The sequence below is a fragment of the Bos taurus genome, chromosome 11 (assembly GCF_002263795.3).
Source record: "Bos taurus isolate L1 Dominette 01449 registration number 42190680 breed Hereford chromosome 11, ARS-UCD2.0, whole genome shotgun sequence".
Classification (NCBI taxonomy): Eukaryota; Metazoa; Chordata; class Mammalia; order Artiodactyla; family Bovidae; genus Bos; species Bos taurus.
In genome coordinates this window covers 67,999,620-68,016,479 of record NC_037338.1, presented here as the reverse complement: position 1 = coordinate 68,016,479, position 16,860 = coordinate 67,999,620, and the positions used below count along the sequence as shown (strand labels likewise).

At 39.2% G+C, this 16,860-nt stretch overlaps 1 pseudogene; it reads left to right on the top strand.

The window, feature by feature from the left end:
* Window positions 1–12,849: 12,849 nt before the first annotated feature.
* LOC787229 (small ribosomal subunit protein eS7-like) lies at window positions 12,850–15,336 on the top strand (annotated as a pseudogene).
* Window positions 15,337–16,860: the final 1,524 nt, after the last annotated feature.

Below are 16,860 nucleotides of genomic sequence, written 5' to 3'. Positions count from 1 at the left end.
TGAAAGTATTAGTTGCTCAGTTGTGTCCGACTCTTTGTGCCAACTCTTTGCAACCCCATGGACTGTAACCTGCCAGGCTCCTGTGTCCAAGGGATTTTCTGGGCAAGAATACTGGGGAAGTTATCCATTCCCTTTGCCAGGGGATCTTCCCTACCTTGGGATCGAATCTGGGTCTCGTGTATTGCAGGCAGATTCTTTACTGTCTGAGCCACCAGAGAAGCCCTCTGTCCTCAAGTGAAAGTGAAAGTGAAGTCGCTCAGTCGTGCCCGACTCTTTGCGACCCCATGGATAGTAGCCTGCACCAAGCTCCTCCATCCATGGGATTTTCAAGGCAAAAGTACTGGAGTGGGTTGCTGTTTCCTTCAAGGGTAACTATTATCCTGAAAGTGGTGTTGTCATTCACTGGCATGCTTTTATACTATTTCTATACATGTAGATTATCACCAAAATACTGTTTCATTTTGCAGTTTTTGAAATGTGTGTATTTATATAAATGAAATTAAACTGTTCTTTATTTCTTAGAGAATTTTTTTCACTCAGTAATATGTTTTACATTCAACAATTTTGATCCATGTAACTGCAGTTCATGAATATTCCACAATTGATCTCCAATCTATAAGTTTCTAATTGCTTTGTTCATAATGTGATTTTTTAAATTTATTTATTTTTAATTAAAGGATAATTGTTTTATAGTATTGTGTTGGTTTCTGCAAAACATTTTGTTTGCTATTAAAAACAATGCTTTAAGACCGAAATCAGATTGATTATATTCTTTGCAGCCAAAGATGGAGAAGCTCTATAGAGTCAGCAAAAACAAGACCAGGAGCTAACTGTGGCTCAGACCATGAACTCCTTATTGCCAAATTCAGACTTAAATGGAAGAAAGTAGGGAAAACCACTAGACCATTCAGGTATGACCTAAATCAAATCCCTTATGATTATACAGTGGAAGTGAGAAATAGATTTAAGGGCCTAGATCTGATAGATAGAGTGCCTGATGAACTATGGAATGAGGTCCGTGACATTGTACAGGAGACAGGGATCAAGACCATCCCTATGGAAAAGAAATGCAAAAAACAAAATGGCTGTCTGGGGAGGCCGTACAAATAGCTGTGAAAGAAGAGAAGCGAAAAGCAAAGGAGAAAAGGAAAGATATAAACATCTGAATGCAGAGTTCCAAAGAATAGCAAGAAGAGATAAGAAAGCCTTCTTCAGCGATCAATGCAAAGAAATAGAGGAAAACAACAGAATGGGAAAGACTAGAGATCTCTTCAAGAAAATCAGAGATACCAAAGGAACATTTCATGCAAAGATGGACTCGATAAAGGACAGAAATGGTATGGACCTAACAGAAGCAGAAGATATTAAGAAGAGGTGGCAAGAATACACAGAAGAACTGTACAAAAAAGATCTTCACGACCCATATAATCACGATGGTGTGATTACTCACCTAGAGCCAGACATCCTGGAATGTGAAGTCAAGTGGGCCTTAGAAAGCGTCACTACAAACAAAGCTAGTGGAGGTGATAGAATTCCAGTTGAGCTATTCCAAATCCTGAAAGATGATGCTGTGAAAGTGCTGCACTCAGTATGCCAGCAAATTTGGAAGACTCAGCAGTGGTCACAGGACTGGAAAAGGTCAGTTTTCATTCTAATCCCAAAGAAAGGCAATGCCAAAGAATGCTCAAACTACCGCACAATTGCACTCATCTCACACACTAGTCAAGTAATGCTCAAAATTCTCCAAGCCAGGTTTCAGCAATATGTGAACCATGAACTTCCTGATGTTCAAGCTGGTTTTAGAAAAGGCAGAGGAACCAGAGATCAAAGTGCCAACATCTGCTGGGTCATGGAAAAAGCAAGAGAGTTCCAGAAAAACATCTATTTCTGATTTATTGACTATGCCAAAGCCTTTGACTGTGTGGATCACAATAAACTGTGGAAAATTCTTCAAGAGATGGGAATACCAGACCACCTGATCTGCCTCTTGAGAAATTTGTATGCAGGTCAGGAAGCAACAGTTAGAACTGGACATGGAACAACAGACTGGTTCCAAACAGGAAAAGGAGTCTGTCAAGGCTGTATATTGTCACCCTGCTTATTTAACTTCTATGCAGAGTACATCATGAGAAACGCTGGACTGGAAGAAGCATAAGCTGGAATCAAGATTGCCGGGAGAAATATCAATAACCTCAGATATGCACATGACACCACCCTTATGGCAGAAAGTGAAGAAGAACTAAAGAGCCTCTTGATGAAAGTGAAAGAGGAGAGTGAAAAAGTTGGCTTAAAGCTCAACATTCAGAAAACGAAGATCATGGCAACCGGTCCCATCACTTCATGGGAAATAGATGGGGAAACAGTGGAAACAGTGTCAGACTTTATTTTTCTGGGCTCCAAAATCACTGCAGATGGTGACTGCAGCCATGAAATTAAAGGACGCTTACTCCTTGGAAGGAAAGTTATGACCAACCTAGATAGCATATTCAAAAGCAGAGACATTACTTTGCCAACAAAGGTCCGTCTAGTCAAGGCTATGGTTATTCCTGTGGTCATGTATGGATGTGAGAGTTGGACTGTGAAGAAGGCTGAGCGCCGAAGAATTGATGCTTTTGAACTGTGGTGTAGGAGAAGACTCTTGAGAGTCCCTTGGACTGCAAGGAGATCCAACCAGTCCATTCTGAAGGAGATCAGCCCTGGGATTTCTTTAGAAGGAACGATGCTAAAGCTGAAACTCCAGTATTTTGGCCACCTCATGCGAAGAGTTGACTCATTGGAAAAGACTCTGATGCTGGGAGGGATTGGGGGCAAGAGGAGAAGGGGATGACAGAGGATGAGATGCCTGGATGGCACCACTGACTCGATGGACGTGAGTCTCAGTGAACTCCAGGAGTTGGTGATGGACAGGGAGGCCTGGCGTGATGTGATTCATGGGGTCTCAAAGAGTTGGACACGACTGAACGACTGATCTGATCTGAAGATCATTTTCCACTTGTTTCTGGTCACACGTGGAAAATTTTCTCTAGAATGTATACACATAAGAATGAATCACTGAGTGGTTATTTTGTGCATCTTTAACAGAAAATACCAAACTGTTCCTCAAACTTGCGCAATGTACAGTCTCAAAAACAGTGAATGAAAGTTCTAACTGCTCCACATCTTCATCAACACCTGACAGTTTCTGACATTTTAACTTTGTACTTTCTGATAGCTGTGATAAATAATATCTTACTATGGTTTCATATTGCATGTCCCTGATTATAAATGAGATCAATCATCTTTTTGTGGACTGATTGAAATTCATATTTTCTGTCCTGTTAAATGTTATGTCATGTCTTTTTCTGCATTTTTCTATTGTGTTGTATTTCTCTAGTTGATTCATAGGAGTTCTTTTCTTATCTGGATCTTAAACTTCTGTTACTTGAATTGCAGATATTTTAATTGAGTTTGTAGCTTCTCTTTTTACTCTCTTTACGCTATTTTTTTATGAACAAAAGTCATCGATATTAATGTCATTAAGCTTATCAATCTTGTTTCCTAAAGGTTTATTTTTTGTGTGTTTCATTTAAAGAATCTTTCCCACCTCAAAGTCACAAAGCTCTTCCACTCATTTTTTTCTGAATATTTTATACATTTGCCCTTCACACTTAAGTCAATTCTGAGTTGAATTTTTATGATTGGTGTAAGGTAAAGGTCTACTCCACTTTTATGTTTTTCCACATAGATAACCAGATTTCCCAGGACGAAATACTCTTTCCTCACAGGTCAATAATGTATCAAGTTTCCATTTATCCTTTGGTCAGTTGGACTATTCTGCCAATGGTCTATTTATCTATCATTGTGCCCACAATGCGTTGTCTTAATTACCAGCTTTATAATTAGGACAACAGTGCTTCAGGTTTACTGTGGTCCAACGGCCATCCATTTTGACATCTGTCTCAGATTTGTCACTTTTTAAAACCACGTACTATTATTAATAATTGCATCACAATATGCTAGAATGAGTTTGGTAAACTCATGAGTTTCTACTTTGGGACTTCCCTGGTAGTTCAGTGGTAAAGAATCCTACTGCCAAGGCAGGAGACGTGGGTTCAAGCCCTGGGTCGGGAAGATCCCTGGAGAAGGAAATGGCAACCCACTCCAGTATTCTTGCCTGGGAAATCCCATGGACAGAGGAGCCTGGCGGCTTCTGTCCACGGGGTTGCAAAAGAGTCAGATACAACTCAGCAATTAAACTGCCACCACCACACTTTGCATTTCAGTTTCTGCCAGCTCTAGTGTGTGTGATGCATCAGCAGCAAAAAGAATTCTCACTGCAATTCATGGTTAAAATTGAATATAACAAGCAATAATCTGGTTAACTCTTTTCGCAATCCTTTCCGGAGGCATGGTAGCTGTGAATTTTCTTTCAAGAACAACATGCTGGGTACTTACTGATAAAATCAGGTCAGGACAGTGAACTCTGTGTGACCTTGGGGGGCGGTGGGGAAGTATTAGATGTGGCAGTCCCTGAGGACTATCTGGCATACCACACAACGGTGCCAGGCCTGCTAGGCCACCAGTCAGTAGGAAACCTGGGAAATTCCAGGTTAGATTATGTGAATTATGTGCAGGAAATAGAGACTGAACAGTGCTGCAATAGAGTGTATTGAAAGTAGATTGGCCACGCTTGTCACAGAGGTTTTGCCATTCTTTGCACGATGATAATATATTATTGTTTATTTATGCTATTGTTTGGTAACACTTGTAACACTGCGCAATAAGATCTTTAACAAAAATAAGTTCAAAGGAAAAAAAAAGTGCGTGTTTAATAAAAATTCAACATTTTTAATTTCTCAAGAAAATGTATGATAAACATATAACTTCATAAAATGTAAACATTTATCATCCCACAAGGCATGTAGTAATATCAGTGACCACATGAAAACCAGCAGATACAATTGCTAAAGAGGCATCTCATTCAAAAGATGAAAGCTGCATATAGTGTAAAAGTCTGTGCCTGAAGACAAGGATTTTCCATGTGCAGATGAATTTTATATATCATTCTGTGAAACATGACTTTTCATTGAGACCTAATAGCTGTTCTAAATTAATGTTTATATTATATAATTTTAAAATAATTCCACAACCAATCTAGACATAATCATACATACATATACAGAGGTAGAGACAGACAAAAATTGAGAAGACTATTCATCGAGTGGTTGTCTCTGTGAGGGTCGTTATCATATTTCTTTACATTCATTTTGCTTGTCTATTCTGATTTGTTTCTTTTATGTTTCTTATAACAATAGAATAAATTTTACTTTTAGAGAAGGAGTGACAATTGAAGATGAAATGAACTATATGGAGTTTATTAAACAGATAAACATCCCTAAGTTGGCAAGATCTCCTGGAGAAGGAAATGGCTACCCACTCCAGTATTCTTGCCTGGAGAATCCCATGGACTGATGAGCCCGGCGGGCTACAGTCCATGGGGTCGCGGAGTCAGACACAAATTGTTGTTGTGTTGTGGTTGCCAAGTCTTTGCAACTCCAAGGTTTGCAGCGCGCCAGGCCTCCCTGTCCTTCATCATCTCCTGGAGCTTGCTCAAACTCATGTCCATTGAGTTGGTGATGCCATCCAACCATCTCATCCTCTGTGGTGCCCTTCTCTTCCTGCCTTCTGTCCTTCCCAGCATCAGGGTCTTTTCTAGTGAGTCGGCTCTTCGCATCAGGTGGCCAAAGGCATGACTAAATAACAACAACAACAAAACAATAATAAACACAATTTTGTGTTCTGTTAATGCCCCCCAGTAAGGACTCTGTCTTCACAGCCTTTGCCATGTAACTCTGTAGTCCCCTCCTCCTCTAACTGTGGGTTTGGCCACATAGCTTACCTAGGCCAGTGCAATGTTAACAAATGCCAACAAGCAGGGGTTTAAAAACATTTCTTTCATGTCTAATTATTTTAGGCATATTCATTTTATATTCTTTTCTAGATTATCAGTCTAATATTTCAGAAATTTAGGGCTCTAATTCTGCTTTAGTCTCCTGAGTGAGCTCCTGTTTGATTTCTTTTTTGTGTATTTCATCCTCTTTTATTATAAAAACTCTATTTTGCCTGGATTGGCTTTATTCCATGAGAACCTCATGTGCCCTTAGGTGAAGTATCATCCCTTCAGGATGTTACATTTGCTTCTGTAAGCGCCTCAGGGTTTTCCATTGGCCCAGGGTCAATTTTTATGTTAATTTCTTAACTTAGGGATTGCTGGACTTCCAAGGTAGTGTTAAGTCAAAGTCAAAACTGCTGTGAGAAGCAGGCTGAGTTTTCAATGTTCCAGTGAAAACATTTTTCCTTGGTCAGTGTATGGGCAAAGGAATATGGATTTCCTTGTTACCTCCCTGTGCTGCTGAGCAGATTTTCTTCTACTATCCTTTCACAGAGGGTGCTACCCTTTGGCAGTTTCAGCCTCTCAGAGAGATTTCTGTTCTGGTTTCCTTTCCTGGTCCAGGACATGTCCTCTATTCTGGTCCTGATCCCTGTCCTCTATTTTTTGCATATGCCTTAAAATCCAAGTCCCTAACTTAGGTAGTTCCCTCTAACTCCCCCACTACTCATTTGCAATAGTGGCTGGAATCTTTTCCCTCAGATTTCAACACCTGCTTCCTTTCTTATTATTTGCAGACTTCTCTCTTTCAAGCTCACCTATATTTTTAAAGACTTTTACCTATATTTTATCCAGCATTTCTAAGTATTTGTAATGGGAATTGTTCCATTATAAATACTATTGCTTTTTAACCTATTACTTTTTTAACTTTTGAAAAATGTCTTAGTAGCATAAATACTGCAGAAAAGTTAGGGACCAGAGGGAGAGGGGAAAATGTGGGATGTTCACTATGCAGGGACTTTCTCAGTGGTTCAGTAGTCAAAAATTTGCCTGCCAAGGTGTGGAGAAAACGGAACCCTCTTCCACTGTTGGTGGGAATGGAAGTTGATACAGACACTATGGAGAACAGTATGGAAATTTCTTAAAAAACAAGGAATAAAACTATCATATGACCCAGGAATCTCACTACCGAGCATATACCCTGAGAAAACCATAATTCAAAAAGACAAATGTACCCCAATGTTCACTGCAGCACTCTTTGCAATAGCCAGGACATGGAAGCAACCTAAATGTACATTGACAGATGAATGGATAAAGAAGTTGTGGTACATATATACAATGGAATATTACTCAGCCATTAAAAGGAACAAATTTGAGTCAGTTGAACTGATATGGATGAACCTAGAGCTTGTAACTGAGTGAAGTAAGTCAGAAAGAGAAAATGCATATATATGGAAATTAGCTGGTGGAGGGAACGCCTATCCACTCCAGTATTCTTGCCTGGAAAATTCCATGGACAAAGGAGCCTAGAGGGCTACAGTCCATGGGGTTGCAAAGAGTTGGACTACTGAGCAACTGAGCATGCATGCATGCATGGAATATAGAAAAATGGTACTGATGAACCTATTTGCAGGGCAGGAATAGAGGCGCAGACATAGAGAACAGTCTTGTAGACACAGCAGGGGAAGGAGAGGGTGGCACAAATTGAGAGAGTAGCATGGAAACATATACATTACCGTATGTAAAATAGATAGCTAGTGGGAAGTTGCTATATAACATAAAGAGCTCAACCTGGTGTTCCGTGACAACCTAGAGGGGTAGGATGCGGGGGATGGGAGGTAGGTTCAAGAGGGAAGGGATACATGTACACTAATGGCTGATTCACACTGGTGTATGGCAGAAACCAACACAACATTGTAAAGCAATTATCATCCAACTAAAAATAAATTTAAAAAAAGAAAAAGAAGTGAACTGACAGTCATTCTGCTGCTACTGCTAAGTCGCTTCAGTCGTGTCCGACTCTGTGCGACCCCATAGACGGCAGCCCACCAGACTACCCCGTCCCTGGGATTCTCCAGGCACGAACACAGTTGCAACCCCATGGATTGTAGACTTCCAGGCTCCTCTGTCCATGGCATTGGGGTGTGGGATTGATCCCTGGCCGGGAAATTAAGATCCCATATGCCCTGGAGCAACTGAGCCTGCACTCCACAACTTTTGGAGCCCATGTACCACAACTAGAGTCCGTGCGCCACAACAAAAGATCCTGCATGATGCAGCAAAGATCCTGTGTGCTGCAATTAGGCCTGGATGCAGTCAAATAAATAAATATTAACAACAACAACAACAACAAAAGAATCTTCACTGTATAGTAATTCAATAGGAGAAGACATAAATTGTAAGCCAAAGGGAATGTGGACTTACAATTTTAGGAACATTAATTCAAGATTTTTCCATTTTCATATGAGTTGTGTCTTAAAATCGACCTGCCTGTGGTAAAGGTATGTGCTAACTCTCTACATGCACTTTCACAATAGTCTTTCTCCCACTTTACAAATGGAAGGCATAGGTGTCATCATTTACCTCACTGTGTGAAATCTCCCAGAGAGCCAAACAAAAGGACTATGGGAAACAACTGGTTTGGGAAACATCTTATTACTTTTTAAAATTTATCTATTTTTTTAATTGAAGAATAATTGCTTTACAGAATTTTGTTAGTAGTTACCAAATGCATGCTCTAAGTCTTTGTATGTTATAGTTATTTCTGTTGAAGGTAAAGCTCGGGGTTAGAAATGGAATATTTTGTTCCCATTGGGATAGATCTAAGTCAGTGTGAATGTAGGGGAGGAATGACAATTTTCATTTAATGACTTTGCCTCTTCTATTCTTCGACGATTATCAAAGATGCATCATTTTTTAAATATTTTTTAGTTGGAGGATATTTGCTTTACAATATTGAGTTGGTTTCTCCCATACATCAACACGAATCAGCCACAGGTGTACATATGTCCCCTTCCTCCTGAACCCCCCACTCCTATCCCCCTCTCCATCCCATCCTCTAGATTGTCACAGAGCACCAGGTTGAGCTCCCTGTGTCACACAGCAAATTCCCACTGGATATCTATTTTACATATGGTGATGTATATGTTTCCATGCTACTCTCTCAATTCCTCCCGCCCTCTCCTTCCTCCACTGTGTCCACAAGCCTGCTCTCTATGTCTGTGTGTCCACTGCTGCCCTGCAAATAAGATCATCAGTACCATCTTTCTAGATTCCATATGCATGCATCCCATATGCAAATAATATACAATATCTGTCTTTCTCTTTCTGACTTACTTTACTCTATAATAGGCTCTAGGTTCATCCACCTCATTAGGACTGACTGAAATGTGTTCTTTTTTTATAACTGAGTAACATAGGATACAACATTTTTTAGGAGGAGTCTCATGAGGGGAAAGCAAAGAAAGCATTGGTGAAAAATATTGAAGTCTATAAGCAGCTTTTTAAAATACAAGCAATTCTTTTAGGAAACTCTTAATAGTCATCCTTAGAATATCTTGGCTGGAAAGAAAAGCATGTTCAAACTGAATAAGCAGTACAACTCCAACATAATTTGTCTGTTTTCTGAGACTACGATATATCATTTTAGATGAAGATTTTAATTGTTTAAAATTCAGTGTGAATCAATATGTTAAAATCTATTTTATAAAGCAGCTATAGTCAATCTTTATCTTATTTAATCTAATTATTTAATATTTTCTAAAACTGAATAAAAACAAAAACTAAAAGTAGATGTCAGCTGCCAGGCCAATTAGTTTTAGCAGTACCTTTCTTTTTTATTAGATACACAAGGAAAGTTTGAACATAATAACTAAAACGTTGTCTGATTTTTATACATGATTCTTAACATGAGAAGCCAAACATTTGTATTTGATACATGCCACACATATTTAGCAAAAAGCATGCAATGTTTTTTTCATGCTCATTTAATAAATAACTTTTTTGTAACTTCAGCTACACATGCTAGCTCATTATTCCAAAATAAATAATAAAGAAATAGTATATTCTTTTCATCTTGTTTTATACTATAAAAAGGGAAAAGGCCAATTATATTAGATCTATAGTGTTTTAATCTCAATTGTTTTCAGTAATGTTCCAGATACTATCTATAATTTACCTCCAAATGCTTTGTAATCTTTCTTGAAACATATAAACACATACTGTATATGTATTGTAAATAAAGTTAAGGGGGGAAAAAGAAGCCAGACTTTTCTCACAAAGTAAGTGTGATTTACGTGGTTGCTTTGACCAAGAAGAGTGAGTTTACTATTTAGATTACAAGAAGTACTTAAGTTAAATGAATTTACAAATTAAATGAGTAAAATCTATCTCCATAGTTTTGGCAAAAGTATATTTAAATCAGATTATAAAAATAGAATTTTATTAAGAAATATTATATTGGAAAGAGTGCTTTGAAATTAACATTATTTTTATTTTTTCAACCTGTCTTGAAAATATTGGGTTAAACTAGGTGGCTCTAAGGGAAAGAATAGTAGTCGTGTGTTAAATCTTTGTGTGTGTGTATGTGTGTGTGTATGCCCAGTCGCTCAGTTTTCTTTTCTTTTTTTTGCTTTTGATAAGATTTTTAAAAGATGAATCAAGTTAAAGTTGATATATCGTTCAAAGTAGTTATTGAGACTAGATCCCATACCATTTTTGAAGGGGCTTATATGTCAGGCATGCAAGGAAATAAGTGGTTCTGCTGAAGGAAACTTCAAGTCCCATCTGGGTATGTACTGAACAAGTTTTCCCAGTGTTTACATCTATAAAAATAAAAACTAGACATAGAATTGATGGGATTAATGCACTAAAAATTTAAAAGCCCTATTCATCTTGTAAAGAAATGCATTTCCTGTAAATTGGTGCAACCACTAAGGAGAACAGTATGGCAGTTCCTTAAAACACTAAAAATAGAGTTACCATATGATCCAGCAATCACAGTATTGGGCATATACTCAGAAAAGATAAAAACTATAATTCAAAAAGATACGTGTACACTGATATTCATAGCAGCACTATTTATAATTGTCAAGACTTGGAAGCAAACTAAGTGTCCATCTGTGGATGAATGGATAAAGAAGATGTGATGCATATGTATATACCCACACAAATAATGGAATATTGTTGTCGTTTAGTTGCCAAGTCATGTCTGACTCTTTGTGACCTCATGGACTGTAGCCCACCAAGCTCCTCTGTCCATGGGATTTCCTAGGCAGGAATACTGGAGTGGATTGCCACCTCCTTCTCCAGGGCATCTTTCTGACCCAGTGATGGAACCCATGTCTGCTGCTTGGCAAGAGGATTGTTTATCACTGAGCCACCTGGGAAGCCCCAGTGGAATATTACCTAGCTATAAAAAAGAATGAAATCATGCCATTTACAACAACATGGTTGTACCTAGAGATTATCATACCAAGCGAATAAAGTCAGAGAAAGACAAGTATCATACAATATCACTTATATGTGGAATCTTAAAAAGAAGTATACAAATGAACTTAATTGCAAAATAGAAACATATTCAGACATAGAAAACAATCTTAGGTTACTAAAGGAGAAAGGTGGGGGGAAAGGATAAATTAGGAGTTTGGGGTTAACAGATACAAACTGCTAGATGTAAAATAAATAATAAGGAACAACTGTATAACACACACATGTATTATACATATATAAAATATATGGTGAATCATTTTGCTATTTACCTGAAACTAACACAACATTGTAAATCAATTATACATCAATTAAAAAATGTATTCCCTGCCTTAAAGATCGATAAATAACTGAAAAAAAAATGCATTCCCAATATATTTCTACTTTTTGTCAATTTATCAAAATTTGTGTTACATTTATATTGTTTTAATTAGTTGTATAAAGCTGCTAATTGTCAACCAGAAGAAATTATTTAAACACTTAGAAATTTATACTTATAGGAAATTAAAAACTAAAAATTAATTAGTTTTTAGTGTGAAGAAATAAAATGATCCAATCAATTAAAAAAAAACAAGCATTTATTACTATAGGATAAGCTTCTGTGGGGGAATTAGAAATATGCATTCTAGAAGAAAAAAGAATAGTTGTGAAATTCTTAGTTGTTGTAGAAGAAGTTAGAGTATTTTTAAATGGATGATGGTGAGTATTTATATTCTATTAAATATATGGTAGTTTGTCTGCATTCTATACATTAAAAGGACTGATGGAATAGTTTCATTTTTAAATTACAGTATTTATAAGATGGCATAAATTATATCCTTTGTAATTATTTGGACTTGTGATGAAAATTCTTATATGTCAGCTTTAAAATGTATGAAGGAATATAGGGTTTTTAAAAATGAACTTAGTGATTATGTTAGTGAAAACATTTGAAGACTACTATAATAATTCCCAAGAAATGCATGATATTTCACAGATGCTCCTAGCAGAGGGTTGGCTGAAAAACTGTTGATTTTTCCCATTGTCTAATCTCTGACTTCTTGTTAAATCTACCAGGACTATTTAGAAAATATTTGCCAAGAAGCACTTAAACTCTGAAGTTTCTAATGAATTGAAGCTACTGCTGCACTCAGTAGTTTATTTAATTATCATGACCATGAATCATATTTTATGACTCCTCATTGTGGTACGGCTGAAGACTGAAGCCTGTTCTCAGAAATACCCTCTTGGGGGAAGACAGTCACGGGAAGGAAGTCTCAGAATGGGGCAAGTAGGCAAGACAGCATGTCCAATTATAAGCCAATTTCCAAGAATGGTTTAGGAAGTGGTGGGCAAAACTATAATTGCTGGGCTATCTTATCAGGGCAGGGGCATGGGGCCTGGAATTTGGAAATTAGGGTAGTGACTAAACTACTACTACTACACCTAGGAAAAGAGAGGCTCAGGAGGTCATTTGAAAGGCGTACCACAGGGCTCTACCACCAGAGAGACCTATGGAGGAGGTGACCATATGTTCCTCTTTGCCTGACAGTCCAGGTAATATCTGTTGTTCTGGCATAATTATTAGAAGTCCCTTATGATGCTGTGATTTATAATAAGAAATATATACTTGGTCTGCATCCCTGTTTCTGGCACAGAACTCCTAAAACCATTGGAATTTCCTAAGAGAGAAGACAAAAGAAGTGTCTTGATAATCACAATAAGTCCCTTTCAACCATATCTGAGTTTATATTAATGAAGTGACTTTTGGAAAATTCCTAAGGATGAGGGCTTGTTATCAGAGGAAACAATTGTGTGATTGGAGGATTGGAAATTTCAGTCACCCTGTCCCCTTCCCTACCCACTTCTTGGAAGGGGATCAGGGAAGGAGGTTGCAAGTTGAATGATTGCCAATGGCCAATGATTCAATCAACCATGCCTATGTAATGAAGCCTCCATAAAAACTCAAAACCTGGGGTTCTAAGTTGGTGAATAGCCAGCTGTAAGACAATGGTGTGAGAGTGGATGATGCTCTAAGAGAGGGCATGGATGCTCTGAGCCCCTTCCCACATATTTTGCCCTGTGTGTCTCTTTCATCTGACTGTTCCTGAGTTATATTCTTTTATAATAAACTGATAAGCTAATAAGCAAAATGTTTCTCTGAGTTCTATGATCTGCTCTAGCAAATTAATGGAACCCAAAGAGTGGGGTCACTTAAACCTTTGATTCATAATCAGTCAGTCAGAAGCATATGTGATGACCTGAACTTGTGATTGGCATCAGAAACAGGGGTTTCAGTCTTGTAGGACTGAGTCCTTAACTTGTGGGATTTGATGCTATCTCCAAGGAGTAAATGTCAGAGTAAAATTGAGTAAAATTGTAGGACACTTAACTAGTGTCAGTGAATAGGTGGTGAGTGGAAAAAGCCCACACATTGGAACTGGAGGTGCAGAATCATATGCCCCTTTTCATTTCCGAAGTGTCTCAAATATTCTGTAAATTATATGTAATTTATATAGTATAAATGTTTATTCTTAATTTCTGCACTTATCTCACCATGGACCAGTCAATGGGCTGGTACTCATCTATAGAGCACACACCCTAAGCATCATAATTCTAAAGAGTCAGAATAAGACCTCTAGGAGGACATCCTAACTGTGAGTGTTTGAATGTTCGCTCAGACAATCAGAACTGAAGTTCTGAGACCAGAGTCCTAGAGTTAATGCCTGTGTGAATGAGATATAGCTTTCTGTTGTTCCCTAGACACAGATCATAAACCTAAAGTCAAAATCCAACCAAGAGGTTATGGACTGATGGCAAAAAGATCTCAAGGATACGTCTCAACAACTGAACCTGAATGCTGCAGCTACTGAAGCCCACGTGCCTAGAGCCTAGAGCCTGTGCTTTGCAACAAGAGAAGTCACTGCAATGAGAAGCCTGTGCACTGAAACAGATAGTAGCTCCACTCTCTACAACTAGAGAAAGGCCCAAGCAGCAGTGAAGACCCAGCAAAACCAACCAACCAGCCAAACAAACAAACCATGCCATGCTCTTTTCAGGCCAGGTGTTGGCCAGGCAAATGAGTGTTGGCCTCTTAAGAAAGGATTAGGCCATGTTCACTTCTGAGCTTCCCTGGTGACTCAGAGGGTAAAGCGTATGCCTGCAATGCAAGAGACCTGGGTTTGATCCCTGGGTGGGGAAGATCCCCTGGAGAAGGAAGTGGCAACCCACTCCAGGATTCTTGCCTGGAAAACCCCATGGATGGAGAAGCCTGGTGGGCTACAGTCCATGGAGTCACAATGAGTCGGACCTGACTGAGCGACTTCACTTTCATTTTCTTTCAGTTCTGAGCACTAAGACTGTGAAGCCCAATGGCAAGAAGCAGGAGTTGGAATCTGGCAGCTCCCAGGCTCTCCATGAGTTTGAGATCAACTTGGAACTCGGGGCTCCACTAAGGAAGCTGAATACAACAGGAGCCGAGAAAATGAAGTTGGTGGTGGCTAGTAAGCTATTACAATCTTTGTTCCCATTCCTCAACTGAAATCTTTTCAGAAAACCCAAGTCCAGTTAGTACGTGAACTGGAGAAAAAGTTCAATGGGAAGCATGTTGTCTTTAGTGTCCAGAGGAGAATTCTACCTAAGCCAACTCAAAAAAGCTGTACCAAAAAATAAGCAAAAATATCTCAGGAGCTGCGCTTTAACAGCTGGGCACAATGGGATCCTGGATGACTTGGTTTTTCCCAAGTGAGATTATGGGCAAGATAATCCAAGTCAAACTGGATGGCAGCCAGCTCCTAAAGGCTCATTTGGATGAAGCACAGCAGACAATGTGAAACACAAAGTTGAAACATTTTCTGGTGTCTATAAGAAGCTCATGGGCAAGGATGTTAATTTTGAATGCTCAGACTTTCAGTTGTAAACAAAAATGACTAAATAAAACATTCACAATAAAAAAAAAAGAGTAAGTGACTCAGTAAGGATGGGACTCTCATACTGCTCTCCTTGACTATTTCAGAAATCTCAATTTATGTTTTATGTCGATTATAGCAAGTACATCTTAGTTCAATTCTTTAATGTGTCCATTGCAGTGAAAATGAAAGCACTGAGTCCCAGTTTAAGAAGACATCTGGCTAGGTGTCCATTAGCTCCTCCTAACAACCCATAAAATACCTTAAAGAAGTAGTTTGATTCTCTCCCCCACACTGAGTGACCAGGTGACTGTCCCCTCCAACTCTGGAAAAAGACTGGAGTTTTATATCTGAAAAGGGTGAAACAAAGGGTTTCTTCTCTGGAAAATACACGGTAAAGTGAAAAGCCAAAGTACAGCACTGAAGCTGAGAAGATTAGGGGATGGTTGTATGGTGCACACTGCTTCCTTTAGGTATCTCTCCCAACTGGATCCTCCAACACAGGTGACCAGGTCTTCACCCACCAGGCAGGATATTAGAAGTATCTTCTCTGGGAAAATCTGACCAGCCTAGTTTTAAAGAAACGGACTCTGCTGCTGCTGCTGCTAAGTCGCTTCAGTCGTGTCCGACTCTGTGTGACCCCAGAGACAGCAGCCTACCAGGCTCCCCTGTCCCTGGGATTCTCCAGGCAAGAACACTGGAGTGGGTTGCCATTTCCTTCTCCAATGCATGAAAGTGAAAAGTGAAAGTGAAGTAGCTCAGTTGTGTCCGACTTCTAGCGACCCCATGGACTGCAGGCTACCAGGCTCCTCCGCCCATGGGATTTTCCAGGCAAGAGTACTGGAGTGGGTTGCCATTTCCTTTTCCACGGGATCTTCCCGACCTAGGGATCGAACCTGCATTGCAGGCAGACACTTTACCGTCTGAGCCACCACGGAAGTCCGGTACGGGAGAGAGACAAAGCTCAAATCCAAACCAACCAGGATAAGTTAAGGAGCAGGGTGGGGATCAGTGGATGGAAAATTACTAGAGGAAGCATTAAGGCTAGGAGGATTCTTGCTGATCAGACTCAACAGGATTCTTGCCTTAAGGCAGCTTAAGGTGATAAGATGTTGAGAGTGAAGGATAAGGAATTTGACCAGATATTCAGAGTAATATCAAGGCTGGGGGATTTTTCACTAAACTGACTCATCAGAATTTTTGCTAAAACTAGTTGGGCCAAGGACAGAGCACAAGGTCAAAGTCTAGTTGAAAAAAAAGGACTGCAAGGTACTGATTCAAGTTTGGTCAAGGAGAGTTTTTTATCAAAGAAAGTCTTTGAAAAAGTCTTCACTGACTTTGGAGAAGCCTCTTGAGAGTCCCTTGGGCTACAAGGAGATCAAATCAGTCAATCCTAAAGGAAATCAACCCTGAATATTCACTGAAAGGATTGATGCTGAAGCTGAAGCTCCAATACTTTGGCCATCTGATGCGAGGAACCGACTCATTAGAAAGGACCCCCATGTTGGGAAAGATTGAAGGCAGGAGGAGAAGGGGATGACAGAGGATGAGATGGTTGAATGGCATCACCAACTCATTGGACATGCGTTTGAGCAAGCTCTGAGAGATGGTGAAAGA